Source organism: Narcine bancroftii, chromosome 2, assembly GCF_036971445.1.
Source record: "Narcine bancroftii isolate sNarBan1 chromosome 2, sNarBan1.hap1, whole genome shotgun sequence".
Classification (NCBI taxonomy): Eukaryota; Metazoa; Chordata; class Chondrichthyes; order Torpediniformes; family Narcinidae; genus Narcine; species Narcine bancroftii.
The window spans coordinates 91330036-91347885 of NC_091470.1; the positions used below are offsets into that span (position 1 = coordinate 91330036).

Genomic DNA, 17850 nt, shown 5'->3' on the forward strand with positions numbered 1-17850 from the left:
GGTAAGTCTCTGCTAGCCTTTATAGAGAGAGTGTGGCGGTGTAAGCAGTGGAAGAAACACAGCCACTACTCCATGACCATCTGCACAGTTGTCTTTATGGCTGGGTGAGCGAGATTGTGGATCACACTAAGCCTCTTCACCCTCCAGTGCGGCAGGACAAGTGGGTGCTGCATTCCTGTTGAAACGTCGCAGAGCAATGTGTCCGGGCTGCTGGTCACCCAGACATCCCTGAGTTTGAGGCCCAAGATGGCGGTCCCCAGCACTGGTGGTAGAAACACCAAGACGACTGGCCCTGGTCAATTTGTTTTTATTCAAATTCAGCACGCTCCTTTAAGGGCAGCATGAGCTCAGTCACCTGGTGCATTGTGACATCATAATCGCTGCCCAGGGTGCACGCTGGAAGGGATGCTGGAGTCAGAGAGAAACCTCTGATGAGGCCATTTCCCCATGGCTACCCTGCCATGTGGTGATACAAGTGGGGCTGGTTCACCATGAGGATGTGCACCACCACACAACCACCCCCCAGAACCGGCTACATGTCCTTTCACTTTGGTGGCCAGCCCCGGCACTTGGGCATTGGTAAGGTAGTGGGGACACCTAACCAGGGTCCTCCAGTGGCTGCATTACAACCTATTCGTGTTGTTAGAGAATCTTTCATTAGAGATATTGTGGATTGTGTAGGTCCCTTGACGAAAACTCAGTCTGGAAATCAATACTTGTTAACAATTATGTGTGCAGCGTCAAGATTTCCAGAAGCTATACCATTAAGAAATATTAAAGCAAAAACGGTGGTGAAGGCTCTGGAAAGATTTTTAACAGTGTTCGGATTACCAAAAGAAATTCAGTGTGATCAGGGATCTAATTTTATATCTGGATTGTTTCAATAATTAATTGATGAGTTGGAAATAAAACAGATCACTTCATCTCCGTATCATCCTGAAACTTGCGGAGATTTGGAAAGATTTCATTCTAATCTTAAAATTATGATGAGGATTTATTGTTTGGAGAATGGGAAAGATTGGGATGAAGGTTTTCATTTATTGTTGTTTGTAGCAAGAGAGGTGTGAAGGGGTCATTAGGATTTAGCTTTAGGAATCGTGTTTGGACATCAGGTTAGAGATCCTTTGATGTTATTAAAAGAACAGTGGGTTAATGAGGATGAGCAGTTGGACTTGCTGTATCATGTTTCTAAATTTCAAGTAAGGCTAAAAAAAGTGTGGACTTTAGCTCGAGAATTTAGAAATGGCTCAGTGTAAAATGAAGTGTTTATTCAATGAAAGCTCAAGTGAGGAAATTTAAGATAGGAAGTAAAGTTTTGATTTTTATTCCAACACATGACAATCCTTTGAAAGCTAGATTTTCTGGTCCATACACAATTAAATCAAAATTGAATGATATTATCTATGTTGTTAACACTCCAGATAGAAGGAATGAAACTCAGGTTTGTCACATAAATATGTTTAAACCTTATTATGAGAGTCATGGTGGTGGATACTAATCTGTATCAGAGGTGTTGGCTGTTGACAGAGTGGAGGAAGTGGTGGATCATGAGATTATGGAAATAAAATCTTGTGAGGGTAACCTTAAAGAAACCATGGGTCCTGTGCACTTGTCTAACTCAGAAATTTTGTTAAATATAGAGAAAAAGTTAGTTCATCTTAATTCACATAAACAGATACAGTTGAAGAATTTAATTTTAAAGAACACATATCTTTTTCCAGACGTTCCAAAAAGGGCATCAGTGATTTATCACAATGTGGATTTTGGTGAGTCAAATCCCATTAAAAAACCCCCATACAGAATAAACATTCAGAAAAAGAAAATTATGGATGAGGAGGTGGGATATCTGTTGAGAAATGACATTATTAGTCCTTCAAACTCAGATTAGAATTTTCCTTGTATTCTAGTACCGAAACCAGATGGAACTGTTAGGTTTTGTACAGATTGCAGGAAGGTTAATGCAGTAACTAAAACAGATACTTATCCTATTCCAAGAATAGATGATTGTATTGATAAGATTGGAAAAGCTAAATTTTTTACTACATTTGATTTGTTAAAGGGTTACTGGTGTGTGCCTTTAACTGAGAGAGGAAGGAATATTTCAGCTTCTGTTACTCCATCTGGCTTATATGAGTACAATGTGTTACCTTTTGGCATGAAAAATGCTTCTGCAACATGTCAAGGAATGATTAATTCAATAATCGAAGGGTTAACACATACAGATGCCTAAATTGATGATTTGGTCCTAAAATGTGACAAATTGGAAGAACACTTGAAGGAATTGGACAAATTGTTTGCAAGATTATCCAAAGCAAACTTGTTAACTTAGCAAATAGTGAATTTGCAAATGCCTTTGTGTCATACTTGGGTCATGTAGTTAGTCATGGCAAAGTTGCACCTATTCAAGCAAATTTGAATGAAATTTCTGAGTTTCCTATTCCCAATGGCAAGAAAGCAGTGAGAAGGTTTTTAGGAATGGCAGGGTATTATAGGAAGTTTTGCCGAAATTTTGCTGAGGTTGCTCTTCCTTTAACCAACCTTTTGAAGAAGGAGGGGAAATTTGTGTGGACTTTAGAGTGTCAGGCAGCTTTAGAAAATTTAAAGGATAGGTTATGCCATTGTCCTCTATTAAAATCTCCTGACTTTGATAAATCTCTGCAGCAGTGGATAGGAGTGAGGGAGCAGTAGGGTCAGTTTTATTGCAAAACCATAATGAAATCGACCATCGAGTTGTCTACTTTTCCAAAAATTAAAATGTTCATCAAAGGAACTATTCTACTATTGAGAAATAATTATTGGCAATTGTGTTATCTTTGCAGAATTTTGATATGTATCTCAGTACATCTCAAGAACCAATTGTGGTAATTACTGACCATAATTCTCTGATGTTATTGAATAAAATGAAGAACAAGAAGATTGTTAAACTGGAGTTTGATATAACGAGAATATAATTTGCGAATTGTTCATATCAGAGGTTTAAATAATATAACAGCGGACTATCTATTAAGATGTTCAATTTTATCTTGTATAATATGCTGTCAACGTATTTATTATGACGTATATATTGTGAATTCTTATATTTTTGAGGTTTTAAAGACAATTTAGTTATTTCTGAATTTTAACTGAGTTAAAATTCCTTTAAAGAAAGGGAGGTGTTACAATATTAATATTTCAGGAGAATTTATAAGACTTAGAGTGGGTCATATACATACACACATCTTATTTGAAAGACTGAAGAATTCACATGGCAGGATCTCTGGAGAATGTAAGCACCTTTAACATGTAGGTGTTCATTGATCTGACATTATAAAATTCTTGACCATTGTCTTGCTGGAGTCATGCTGTCTATCAGTACCATTTCTGCAAAGTGTTCACCGAAAGGTCAATTCTGGATTGTTTAACTAAGATAACAACATGAGAAGAAGAAAGAACTCCTGTTGTTTTCTAGAGAAGGTGGGGTCTTGCAAGACACAGATCACATGCTCTTTTTGGAATTACAGTTGGAAAAGAGAGAGAGTTGAGTTAACAGCTCAGTCAGTCAGTCAATGTGTGGGACACTGTCAAGGAATTGAGAAATGCAATCCAGGGAGAACTGTTTGAAAATGATGAAAGCAAGTTCCAGTGCAGTCGATGGCTGGAAGTGTTATCTGTCTGATGTTTCTCTTGAAATAGAGGAAGGAATGGAACTCTGTGGTAGCTTGAAGAAAGAGGTTACCATCAAGACGTCTCTGATGCGGCAAGTTTCATAAGTGAGACCCTGCGGTGACTTATGATTTTACCTCAGTTGTGGAAATCCTGGAGCAACAAATATCTCTCTCTCTGCAAACCCTACAAGAACCATCCTGAGCAGTAAACATCTACCTTTCAAGCACCAAGCCTGGTGAACTTTATACATGTTAAATTCTGTGCACAGTGATTGCCTGCAAGCAGAGAACTTGGAAGAAGGCGAAGTGAGATTGAACTGTGAACTAAATAACTTTTCTTGAATTAACGCCCACATTACATACACGTGCACCTCGAATTAGAAGGGCGTAATTTTGGTATAATATAGAGTACAGTATAAGAATAGAGTTTAATTCAAGTTTGATTCTATTTTAAAGTTTGACATTATTTAAATATAACTTTTGTTTTGAAAGCCATTTGTCTTGGGGAATGTCTATTGCTGCTGGGTTTTGAGGTCCTTTGGGCTCATAACACAAGCGATTGGGCTGCTCCAGTATCCCACAGGATTCTAACTGGCACTTGATTAGATCCTTCTTTAACCAAAATGTAACCTTCAGTCAGAAATGGTTTAAAAATATCCCTAACTTTCCCACTCTGAACACAGGTGGTTCGTACCACCCCTTTCTATTACTTCCTTTTCAGTAGAGGACAATTTGCTCTTATGTGCCCTGGTTTCATACAATAGTGGTAAATAACACTCAAAAGTTTTTCCTTCATACATTTCTCTTCCTCTCTTCCTTTAACCTAACTTCCAGATTTTCTTTCTACTCTACTTGGATTGTCAGCAGTATTCCTTTGAAAGGATTTCCCTGGTGTCCGCTAAGGCAATTCTTGCCAAGTTTTTATATTATTCTCTTGAATATCGTCAGGAACACAATTTTTAATCTGCTCAATCAGAATGATTTTCCTAAATAAATCAAAGTTATTTTCTAGTTTCATTGAGGCACACCACCGATCAAAACACATAACCTTCCTAGAAGCAAAATCCAGCTAAGATTGGGTTGGTGCCTTTTTTAAACTCCTGAACTTTTGTCTATAAGCCTCTGAGACTAGTTCATCGGAGTATAGCCTGCTTCACAAATTTGTAATCAGCTGCTTGTTGTACCATGAGACACGAATACACCTGTTGGGCTTTCCCTTTAAGAACACTTTGTAGCAGGAGTGACCATTGGTCTGGTGTCCATTTTAAATTTACAGCTACTTTCTCAAAATGCTGAAAATGCTGGTCTATTTCATTTTCCTAAAATGAAAGAACTAACTTGTACTGACTCGAAACCTCTCCTCTTAACCAGCACGTGTGTTTTGGGCTTCTCCCTCTCCTTGCATTAGGGTCAGCTTCAATTTAGCTAATTCTAGCTCATGCTTCTGTTCTTTCTCTCTCTCTTCCCTTTCTGCCTGCCTTACTGCTTCCCGTTTGGCTTTCCTTTCTTCCTCTCTTTTTTCCTCTAACTCTTGTTTTCTCAAAGCCAACTTTACTTCCTCTGAAGTTTTCTCCTTTGGAAACCGTTCTAATACAGTTTCTTCAATAGCCCCTTTTCTACATAGTGCTTAACAATTTTTCAAGTAATTCCCTTCTTTTTCATCCCAGTTCTTACTGTAAGAAGATATAACTTGCAAACTCATACCTTCAGTTCTGATTTTTTACCCATTTTCCAAATAACCACTGAAGGGTTCGCTATGAACTGGTCAATATTCATAGTTGCTGGGTTTTCTGCTGGTGATTTATACCCTCACCGTTTATTGTTAATTTCAAGCTGGAGGTTGAGTTAAACTCAGACGACTGATAACTAAGCACAAGTCAATCGCCCCTAAAGCTTCCAAATTGGTTTGATCCTTGAGTATTTCCAAAGCGTAAAAAAACGTTCAGAAATTTCTTATCATCACATCTTCAGGTGGATATATATTAAATAATATCCAGTGTTCCGAAGGGTGAGAGTTCATCATGATATATGTACCCGTTAGATTCATAATTATTTTTTTCTCTTTTAATAGGTAATGTTTTGTTGATTAAAATAGCTTTTGAATTATAAGATGAGGAAATTTAAAATGTGCCTCAGTTAAATCTGTTTCTCTTATAAATTCTCTATTTTTTATGTTTTTAAGTAGTCTTCATCATTTTTCCTTTTAACCTGATTCTGTATTTCATTAATATTAGTAGTTATAAATTTCAATGTCTTCATTATATTAATTTTAATTTATTCATGTATCCCCATTTCAAATGCTCCAACTTTATTCCTCGAAAAATATCTATTTGAAGAATATTCTTTTTGACGATTATTGATGGCACAAGTGTCATAAAAATAGCAAGAATTTTAAGAAAAGAGAAGGAAATTTTTTTTAAAAAGTCCTAATTGAGTTGTCTTTACTTACTTATAAAATAACCACAACACCCTTTACATATTGGATTGCTGTATAAACATTAATAGTGACTTGATCCTGCAGCATACAATCCTTGCTCCCCCAGAGAATATATTGACATATTTTCAAAAATGTAAAGACTTAATACAATCAAATCTTTACCATCTATAATAATATATACAGACCAATATTACTTTGAAGAAAAACCAATTTATGAATATTAACTGCCGATATCCTTTTGTTGCATTAATTCCACATTTTCCAGTTGATTTTCTCGCAACTGTTCAGCAAACTGCCTGGCTTTTACTGGGTCAACAAAAAAATCTATTATGTTTAAAGTGCCTGGATAATGTAAATTATAGCCTTTCTTCCATAATATTCTCTTTGTTGAATTAAATGCTTTACGTTTATTTTAATATTTAAAAACGTATATCTGGATAAACAATATTTAACTTCCATTTTATTCCAGTCATTCTTGTCTTTCCCTGGCTCGTCAGTCAGCCAGTTCCCTTTTTGAGTAGCATAACAATTTGACTAAAATAGATTGTGGTTTTTGATTTGTATGAGGTATCGGTGTCAAAGCTCTGTGAGCTCTTTCAATTTCAATATTGTCTTGAAATTCTTCAGATCCTAAGACTTGTGGGATCCATTTATTTTAAAATTCTTTGATATCTTTACCCTCTTTGCCGTCATTCAAACCTACTATTTTTATATTGTTGTGTCTGCTAAAGCTTTCTAAACAAATTTTCTGAGTCAGTATTTCTTGTGTCTTAGTGACGTTTATTCATAATATCCGTTTTTTCCTTCACATCACCCATATCTCCCTCCATACCTTTTCTCTTTCTTCCACTTCTTCAAATTGCTATTCATGACCATCATTGCATTCTCTACAGGTTGTATTTTAACATCCATTTCTAATACACAGTTTCTATTAACTTTAATTTTGTACATCAGTGTTTCCATTAAAATTTTTAATTGTTTATCAAAATATTGTATATCCACTATTTGAGTTTGAAGTTTACTTTTCTCTTTCTTATTTTTTTTTGTTTCTTCTAATACTTTTGGATCCATTTCTTCACGTGATATAAAGTCTGTACCAGCGAATATGTCTAATCTGACTTCCATTATAACTGAAATAGCCTCTTTCTTCAATGTCCTATTTAAAATGAGTTTCACGCATGCATATCTATTTGTATATGTGAAGTAATGTTTCTTTTCATGACTCAGTGAGCTACTGATAAAACTCGTACTACGCAGGACCAACCTGAGTTTGTTCAATTGAAGACCACACAAATGGAGTCACCTTTTCAGACCGCTCCTGGATCCACTTTACAGGTAAGGTCTCCTTCCTTATGATCTGTCATTTTCTTTGCTTCTTCTCTGTTGATCGTTGTAGTTTTGTCTTTTTTCGGAGTCATCTTCAAATTTTCCCCGACTATTTAACTTTCCATTTGTTAAATTGTTTTAAATAAGGACTTTACTTATTGTTCACTCTGTTAAATTTTCCCTGGAAAGCAGACTGGACCAGTTACTATTCCATCACTTGACACCCCCCCCCTCCCACTTCCTGTAGTGAGGTAACCAGAACTGCACCAATACTCATAATTTAGCCTCACCAATGTCTTATCAACTTTAAAATCACATTCCAATTCCTGTACTCATTACTTTGATTTATGAAGGTGAATGTGACAAAAGCTCTCTTTATAACCCTATCTAATTGTAATGACTTCAGCAAATTTTGTATCCGTATTCCCAGATCCCTCTGTTCTATTGCACTCCTCAATGTGCTGCCATATATCGTCTATGTCATTTCTTGGCTTGTCCTTCCAAAATGCAACATCTAACACTCACAACATCCTCATAACAGCCATTTATCTCTCTCTCTTTTCTTAACCACAATCTCAATCTCCGTCAAAACCAAAGTTCCTTACTCCTGTTACCTTTGCCTTTAATTCTGGCCACATAGAAGCACTTTACTGAGAATATTGTACCTTTGATGGCCCATCAAATATCAACGACATAATTGCCAGACACAAACAAGGGTTTCTTTTGTTTTCAGTTTTTTTTCAATTAACTAGTTCAATATGGGTTTAATATGGTCATTATAGATCATAGCATTAAACAGAATATACACTGTGCTTAGATCAAGGGATAGTCTATTGTAGTATTACATATTTCCTATCCACGTGCATATGATACCACCTGTTATTTGTTTGATTAAAATACTTTGTATGAGGGATTTATGTGTTAAATTCAATAAAAATATTTAAATAAGAAACAACCTGCCCCAATCCATGCTTTCAACTGTATATCCTTTCTAATTTAATTAAAATTAAATTTCTCCAATTGATATAATAATAACATTATGATCAGTGTTCCTCCAAACACACTTCCGGCACCTGGACTGTCTCTTGCCCAGATAGGAAATCCAGTATTGTACCGGGTCAAGGTGGTTTCTCTATATCTTGATTTCGATATCAAGCTGTCTGTCCACATTAAAGATCAAAACTCCTTCCCTTTTCAGTGATTTATCCCCTGAATGTCAGCCAATTGCCACTCAGAGCCATTCTTACAGCAAAGTGGATCACGTGTTTATCAAAGCGCAGACCCAGAGACTGCTTAAAGAGGGAGTAATTGAACCAAGTAAGAGTCCGTGGCAGGCCCAAGTGGTAGTCGTGAAAAACCACATTAAGAGACGACTGACTATTGACGACAGCCAGACAATTATCTGTTACACGAGCCTGGATGCCTACCCCCTGCCACGCATTAATGAAATGATTAATCAGATAGTGCAATACAAAGTGTACTGCACTATCGACCTCACAGCAGCTGATCACCAAATCCCGATTAAGAAAAGGGAATGGCCCTATACAGCTTTTGAGGCTGATGGTGGGGGGGGGGGTGTTATACCAATTAAAAAGGTTACCTTTTAGGATCACTAATGGTGTGTCTGTGTTTCAGAGGGAAATAGATAAGATTGTTAGGACGTATGAGTTACAGGGTACGTTTCCCTATCTGGATAATGTCACTATCTGTGGGAAAACACAGGCTGAGCACAACAACAACTTAAAGAAATTTTTAGCAATAGCGAAGGAAGTCAAACTTACATTTAACAAGGACAAATGTGTGTTCAACGCAACAGAGCCACCAATTCTGGGCTACATTGTCCGCAAAGGTAAAATCCACCCCGCCCCAAAAGAATGGCCTCATTTAAGAAGTTACCAGCTCCAGATTCAGCAAAAGCCCTTCAAAGGTGTATGGGATTCTGTTCCTACTACTGCAAATTGGTTTGGGATTATGCCACGAAAGCACACCTGCAGCCGACATGTTCAGTACTAAAACGTAAAATTAAATCAAGAATGGTAAGAACTCTCAACTTATAACTATGTGATCCAGTCCAGACCGGGCTGGTTAAATCATTCCTCTGATGTATTGTCACGATCTGCTACTGGTGCTCAGCTGGAGGGGCTAAAAGAGATCCATAGCAGACTGTGCCACCCAGGAGTCATGAGGTTCTTCCACTACATAAGTGCTAACAACCGTCCTTCCTCTCTGGAAGAAGTCAGGAAACTGACTGAAATCTGTCCCGTTTGCACAGAATGCAAACCGCAGTACTTCAAATCTCCAGAGGTCACTCTAATCAAGGCAACCCGACCTTTTCAGAGGATTAGCTTAGATTTTAAAGGACCGTTACCTTCCAACAGCAAAAATGTATATTCCTAACTGTAATTGATGAATATTGCAGGTTCCCCTTTGCGATACCCTGCCCTGACATCTTGTCAGCGTCTGTCATTAAGTCACTTGACAGAAATTTCAGCATTTTTGGTTTTCCCAATTACATTCATATTGATAGGGGCTCAGCATTCTTGAGCGCTGAACTGCGGCGAGCCCTGCTACGGAAGGGGATTGCCACAAGCCGTACCACGAGCTACAACCCGCAGGGTAATGGGCAGGTCGAAAGGGCTAATGCTGCAGTCTGGAAGACAGTTAATCTTGCTTTAAAAACACATGGTTACCCTGTTACCCGATGGCAGGAGGTGCTGTCTGAGGCGCTACATTCTATTCGGTCATTATTATGTACTGCAAGAAATCAAACACCTCATGAATGTATGCTTGCCATTCCGAGGAAATTTGGAACTGTTATTGACTGGCCAGCCTGTTTATCTGAGCCTGAACCGTGCTGCAAAAAAGCCATACTCGGGGGTGTAAAACAGACCACTAGTCCAACCAGTTCAGCTGCAGCATACCAACTCCAACTATGCTCATGTTAAAATCTCAAATGGGAGTACTGACACTGTACCCCTAAGAGATCTGGCCTTGTTTGGTTCACCCCTTCCTCACACCCCTACTCAGAGTGAACCTGAGGGATTGGGCTCATTCCCCCAGCCTGTGACACCTAGTAAGCTTTCAGATGGCCATGCTGAGGCTCCACTGCCTCACACTGGCGATTCTGGAGCGGGTCCAGAAGTCAGTCCATCCCACACTACAGACCCAGGACATGTACCCGTTCCCAAGGTTGCAAAGGAGCCATCTGTTTTGAGAAGAAGCAGCAGAATTCATCAACAACCTGATAGGCTGACATATTCATAAAGCATCGCATTATATTTTGATTGCATGCTAGATACTGTCGTAGTTTGGCAGTTACATTATTCTCGATGCCGAACATGGTATCGATGTATCGCTTGCTTCAGTCTTTCCTAGAAGCTGTCCTTTTGATTTTAACCCTTCTTCTGCCGGGGAGGAGGGGAGACTGTTGTGAATGTCTGCCATGCTGCCTGTCTCCCCTCTTGCGAGCCTTGATGTACTCACATTAGCTGGGCATTATCTCTACTGTTAAGGACACTCCCCTTGGTTGTAACTATATATGAACCTATTGTCTTTCATTATTGTACCATGAGTTTCTGCTAATAAAAGCCAAGATTATTATTTGACCACATCGTCTTTCTCTACTTCATCAACTGGCACTTCAAAAAGCTCCTTCAAAAGCTATTTTCTCTTTACACTCAAAATGGTTCTTCCTTGCAAAATCTCAATTGTCAATTTCACTTTTATGAAATGGAGGAACTAACCACACCTCTGTACTGGCTACAAACTTCTCAGTTAGACTAGATGATAGAATTTTGCTTTGTCTGCTCTGCCTGATACCACTGCAACCTTACTCCATTTTTAACTCAAATTGTCTTTGTCTTTCCTTTTTCTCTAACACCACTTGCATTCTTTTTTACCTCTGCCTCAATTTTTAACTGACTCCTTTCAAACACAAGCTTTGCTTTAATAGGTTTACACTCTGAAATTTATCTAATTCTGCATCTTCAAACTTGCCCTCATCTACATATTTCCTTGCTATAATTTCCTTTATCAAAATTTCCTTCAGAAAGTCCCAACCATTGAGCAATATTCACCAAATCTTCCCTTTATGCCTTCTGCAATTCTGCAGGAGATGGTGACTTGAAAACCCCTTCAATATCAATTGCTGCTTTTACACACACACCCAAGACTCTCAATTAGCTTGGAAAAAGGACTGTATCAACCTCATCTAAATTTAATTGATTACAAAGCTCCAAATTCTGTGCTGCCTTTTGTAGCACATACATTATAAGCTCCCCAATTTGGTTAAGCATTATTAGATCCAAATGTGGTAAACAAAATCTTGGATGACAAGTCCCCAATTTTGTTTTCAACTGCACATAAAGCGGACCAATAGAAAATGAACCAGACAGTGTTCAATTTTAAAACACTAACTTTATTTCTAACACTTAAGATATAATTTTAACTTTTAAAATATCCTTAACACTAAATCTATCCACATCTATGTGCATTTGTGTGTGTGTGTGTGTGTGTGTGTGTGTGTGTGTGAGTGTGTGTGTGTGTGTGTGTGTGTGTGTGTTTGTGTGTGTGTGTGTGTGTGTGTGTGTGTGTGTGTGTGTGTGTGTGTGTGTGTGTGTGTGTTACCCGAACCGTTAACATCCAGACTGTAGGAGTTAAGAAACAGTTATTATTTAAATTGAAGGAGTTAAGAAATTGTTATTATTTTAAGTGCAGGAGTTTAGAAACAGTTATTATTTTAATGTTAGGAGTTCTGAAACAGTTATAGAAGGTAGAAGGAAAAAGCAAGAAAAAAGCTAGAATGTTCTTTGTGTAAAATGGCGCATGAAAAACAGCAGAACAGAGTAAACAAGATAACAGAGGAATTTAAGAAATATGCACGTTCATACACAAAGAACTTGTTTAATTGGGGGTGGGGAAAGGAGGAGTGAGCATGGGATAAGAAAAAGTTGGAGTCAATCAAGAGTCAGACGAATAGGGAAAAGTGCCAAATGAATCCAAGAAGGAGAAACGTAAGACAAATGTAAGGGGAGGTGAGTAAAAATTGTACAAAAACAAAGAAGCTTCCAGCGCTCGGGGTACTTTCTCGAGGTAAGGGGCGAGTACCCAACCTTGCAATGTTGTAAATATAAATAAATGTTCTTTGTTCACAACTTTTGTCTCGAGCATATTTTGTGAACGGGAAGGCACCTCTCACAAGTCCATAATCTACAAATTTACTTCAAGATCAGTCTTTCAAATTCAGTGTTGAAACTTAGTCCTGAGATTTGATGCCCAGAATTAATGATGAAATTATGGGATGACTGGAATTGTGGATGTGATAGATTGCCTTTGAAGAAATGTCAGTCCTCACGAGCTCCTGATACTTTTGTAGGCAAGACTCGAAGTGGGTGGCCTCATTTTACAATTCCTTGGCAGTGGTCTCTCCAAGTAACAGCATGACCTCAACTGTTAGTCAGAATCAAAATGAAGCACTTTGCTTCCCATATAAAGACCCTCATGGCGCGGGTCAATCCACCAAAAAGGCACAGTCATTCAGAGAGCATGCGTTTCATCATTAGATAGGAATCCTCTTCAATTTAACTTCCTTCTGCATTTTACAGAATGACTGGCCATAGAGCAGCTTCAAATAGCTGTTTACTCTCCAGCAGTTAGCATGGCCCTCCCTTGAAAAATCAGTGTCTTTGCAAATGTATCGAATCTGGAACAGACTGTGAAAATCTTTCCCTCTGTTCCTTCAATGTATCAAATTATCGTTGGACTGTCTTGTGCTTGGTGCTAGTGTGAAATGTTAAATGTTAAGTGTGACCATTCAGGCAAGTTATTTCCAATAGCGAATACATCTGCCGTACAGCAGACAAAAGCAATTTCGTGTAATATGACACTGTTGTGGGTACATCACAATGAGTTTCATCTTTAATTTAGAAATCTTTCTGAAAGTCCTCCACTGGTATTCAACTGTCCCTCCATCTAGCTTGTGTTCCGAGAATTCAACAGCAACGTGTTTCCTTTGTTTTGGCAAAACAAACTGGTTATGCTATTATATGATATTATATGACCTATTATATGATAAACTCAGTCATATTTAGATCACTCTTTCCAAGTGGATCCCAATCTAAAGATTGATAATTTTACCTGTATCATGGACAGGAGCAGATGCAAGATAGCATGTTCCTTTGCAGGTTCAGTAATATGATAATGAGGAAAGCCAACCACTATGACCAACCTGGACCAACCTGATTTGTCCAATCTATATCCATGTTAAAGACCCGCACGATAAGAGCAGTTCCATCCTTGAATGCCTTTTATATTTCTTGATTTATTGCCCGTGCCACTGTAATAATAGGTGGCCTCGAGACAACTCCTGCTTGTAATTTCTTTCCAGTTACTATTCCTAATCTCAACCCAAACGGACTCGACATTTTGCTCCGAACATCTTACATCACGTCTCACTATTACCCTGATGTCTTCTTTAACTAAGAACGTTAGCACACTTCCCAATAGCTTCCTGTTTGCCCCCCATTATTACCTGATATCTTTGGATATTTAATCCCAGTGCCCTCCACTCTGGAACCACAATGCCGGAGTAGTGGCCATTAAATCATACACCTTTGTACTGATTTATGCCACAGGTTCACTGACCTTGTTTATAACACTATATACATTTAGATAAAGTGTCCAGAAAACCACTGATCTTTCGAAATCCGGTCATCTTTGTTCTTTTGCACAGCATTTATCCCGTCTGCACTTGTTTTTCTCTTTTTTAACTTCTGATTTTATTCTATCGGAATATTGTATCCTGGTTATTGGGGGATCCTGAAGCTGCACATGAGGAGATCCAGAATCGGCAGTTCCTTCGTTTTTTTCTGGTTTATTTTTAATTTTGAAGTGTCTATGCTGTAATTTATGATCCTTGTGTTCATGTATGTTAATGATCTTTCCTCAGCAAAAATTGAAATGATCTGATTCGGCAGTGCAGATCTATTTTACTCGATAAACTGAAACAGTTCTGGTCAATAGTAAAGAGCCTTTAATGGGAACTCGACAGGTTCTGCTGAGAGGTTATGTTCAACAAAATCAATTGTTTCTGTTTGTCAAGGAGTCAATTAGGTGATCATAACATTATTGGATCCTATATTGAAGAAGAGAAAATGGCAGCGCCCCTGGAACGGACTAGGGGGAGAGCAGGGAGCGGACTAGGGGGAGAGCAGACTAGCGCGGACTAGGGGGAGAGCAGGGAGCGGATACCCAGCGTTCCCGCGGGGTCCACTCTGTTTATGCTTTGAACGGCCAATTATATGAAATGACGGTAATTTGATTAAAATCCCGTGACCTCAGGGGACACGCAAAAAATTGTGGGGCCTCTGCTGGACAGAATCCACGAGGGGTTACAGACAGAGGAAAGCGGAGAACGGACGCAGGGCAGCAGACGGCTGGGAGACCACCACAATGGGAGAAAGAAAAGCAGAGGAGATGGGAGGGTGACAGACCTGTGAGGGGTTATTTGGCTGAAGAACCCACAAAGGGGCGGGCTATACATGACTTGAGCGAATAACCGACGGAGGCTGTGGATGCTGGAGACGGGTGTCAATGGATTTCGATTCAAAACTGTGGACTGCTGGGGAATGGCTCGAAACGAGCTGAAGGTGTACCATGTAACAAAACCAGGTAAAATAGGGTGCAGAGGGGTTTGAAGGGTTCCTGATGGTATCAGAGATTCGAATCTGCACTCGAGTTCAGGGAGCCAATGGTTTGGTCTGGACTCTGCGTTGCTGCAGAAGCGATGGAGCAGAATCCACGGACACTCGGTGACTCTGGGAGGACTCTCTTTAAAAATGTTGCATCTCTTTCAGGAAATTTCTACCGATGGCAAAACTGTCTGCAACAATTTCTTGTAATCTGGTCCTGTTTTTAATTACATGACAATAAATTGAATCTGGACTCTTAGATCTTGAAATTTGAATCATAAAATCCTTTCTACGAGGGTCAGCGCCGCCCTTCATAATGTCCATCTTCTGCAAATGCAGACTCTTCACTTTTATCTGTGTGGCATCAACTACACTTGAGAACGGTGCCAGGAAGAAGAGATCATCATGAACACGAAAGAGTCAGAAATACTGCGGGTCAATATAAATTATCCGGTGTAGAAAACAATTGGATAGTGGAACATGCTTCTTCTTAAAAGGTAAAAAGCCGGCTGTATTTGACATTTTCCATTTAAAAAAATACGGTACCGGTGTGGTTTGGAAGGGTATGGTCAGGGTGCAGATCAGCAAATCAACTCAAGATAATAATTAGGCCAATAGATTAGCCAAAATGTCTATCTATTCTGTCGTGTCCAGTGGAGTGTTGTTGTTCAGTCAGTCCTTCAACTCTGTGCGGAAACATCATTCCCGTCTTCCCACTGACCTGCACGTATTGCAAGAGCAGAAATGAAACGTTGATCTCAAGAGCCTTTATCTAGCTCCGCCCATAGAGGCGGAGTTCACTAACGATCAGTGGACCCAGGTATGATGAAATACCACTCTCATCCATGCCGCGGCTTCATGGACATCTCCAATTGATTGCTCACTTAGCTACCTTTACCGTCCGTCTATCACTGGGCAAGGTGCAGCAAGCAAACAAAGTGTCACGGAAATAGATTTATACATTTATTTCCAGTTTCATAACTATTGCTTTTCCTCATTGACTCACACACGGATGATGCCAAGCTCTTGCTGGTTCAACTACACCGGCAGGCGGCAAAAATCATCAAGGATCTACCCGACCCAGCACATGCTCTGTTCTCGCTGCTGCCCTGAGGAATGCGTTGTTGGTTTTACAAGACTCGCCCCACAAGGTTCAGGAACAGCTTCTCCCCCTCCACTATCGGACTCCTCAACAACAAACTCAAATCAGGGACTCATTTAAGACCACTTACATGTGCAATTTATTGATTTTTTATTCTCCTTGTATTGGATAGATAGTTTACATTCGTTATCTGTTTACATTTCTTTACAAACACATGTTGAGTGCATTTTTTTGGCACAACCATTAGGTGGTAATTCTGACTCGCCCACAGGTAAAAGAATCTGAGGGTTCCATGTGATGTGTGTACTCTGACAAGAAATCTGAATATCAGATTTTCCAACATTTCTTTAATACCTATTGGCTTTTAAATTACATCTGTTTGAATAAGCGGATAGGTTTCAAAGTTTGGATGTGTAAACAGCACTCGTTAGGTATCTGTCTGCTAATGGTTAACATTTCGTCATGTACCTGTTGGTACACTCGGATCTAAGGTTTCATACATTTGGCGATTAGCGTCACTGGGCATTTCACCACCTCCATCAGCTCCTTTCGAAATGTTCTCAGGGTCAGTGCATAAATCCCCGTGTTTGTGAAGGAACTTAGAAGCGGGACCATGAATGCGATTGCTGGAAAATCACTGCCGATGAAATACTCAGCCCCTAAAACACGCTCAGTCACAACGTATACAATTAAAATACTCCACAACAATATGAAACTGCCAGATATGCTGAAAAGTAAAACAATGGATTTCCTCCGTTTCCCGATCTCCGGGTCATTCTCTCCATTTCTGTGGCCCCTGAGCTTCTTGCGGGCCCGACCAGAGAGGAAAATAAATCTGCCGGTCAGTGCATTCAACAACAAAATCAATACGAACGGGAGGAAATGAGTTAAAGAAAATATGAACAACTCAAACGAAGCCCACGTGGGTGAAGTTAAAAATGCCTTTTTCCAGACACAACCCCGTGGTGTACCGTTGGTGATAAAACCTGGGTCCATTGTAAAGTACCAGGGACAGTTTGAACCAGAACCCAGCGTGAACCAGAACGACATCATTGTGGTTGCGCAGATCAGGACCCAGTTAAGAGAACAGATGGGGGTGATGGTCAGGAATGAAAAGGGGAAATATATTTCAACAATGCTCCTTAATATGGCATCATGGAAGTTCTGCAGGAGGTCGGCCGCTGCAATCCCCAGAAGGTAACGAATGATACAATTGGAGAGGCTGCAGTTTCCTCGTGCCAAGGTCACAATCGCCACCAAGTTAACTTGAAGGAAAGAGAAAAAGAACAATATAATGGGATCGCAATACACTCCTGTCCACGGACGTTTTTTTGGTTGTGGAATAACTGATTTTTGAAAATTAAACTCATTTACAATAATTACTGGAAAGAATCGAAGAAATCAAATATGTTTTCAGCACAGCTCCATTTAACAAGTGACTTCTCGGCAAAATATGTGGAATGTGTGAATTCTCGGTGAGATTAGATGTCTTGTTTTTTTTTGTCTATGTCAATGATCTGGATCTTATTTTTTGATAAATTGGATTAGCAATTTTGCAGATTACAGAAAAATCAGAGCCATTGTGGACACTAATGAAGATTCTCAAAGGGATTTGGACTAAGTGGGAGAAAAGTCAAAAATGGCAGATTCAAT

At 39.2% G+C, this 17850-nt stretch overlaps 1 long non-coding RNA gene across 5 annotated transcripts in view; it reads left to right on the top strand.

Moving 5' to 3' along the window:
- Positions 1 to 424: 424 nt before the first annotated feature.
- LOC138753895 (uncharacterized) overlaps positions 425 to 17850 on the top strand; it is a 178241-nt gene continuing 160815 nt past the window's right edge. For 4 of the 5 annotated variants that reach the window (XR_011351491.1, XR_011351492.1, XR_011351493.1 and 1 more), the window contains exons 1-2: positions 425 to 579; positions 7309 to 7416. This is a non-coding gene — a long non-coding RNA (uncharacterized lncRNA). Of the gene's footprint in view, positions 580 to 7308; positions 7417 to 8605; positions 9001 to 17850 lie in introns of those variants that run through there. The other variant, XR_011351488.1, reaches the window with a different exon arrangement.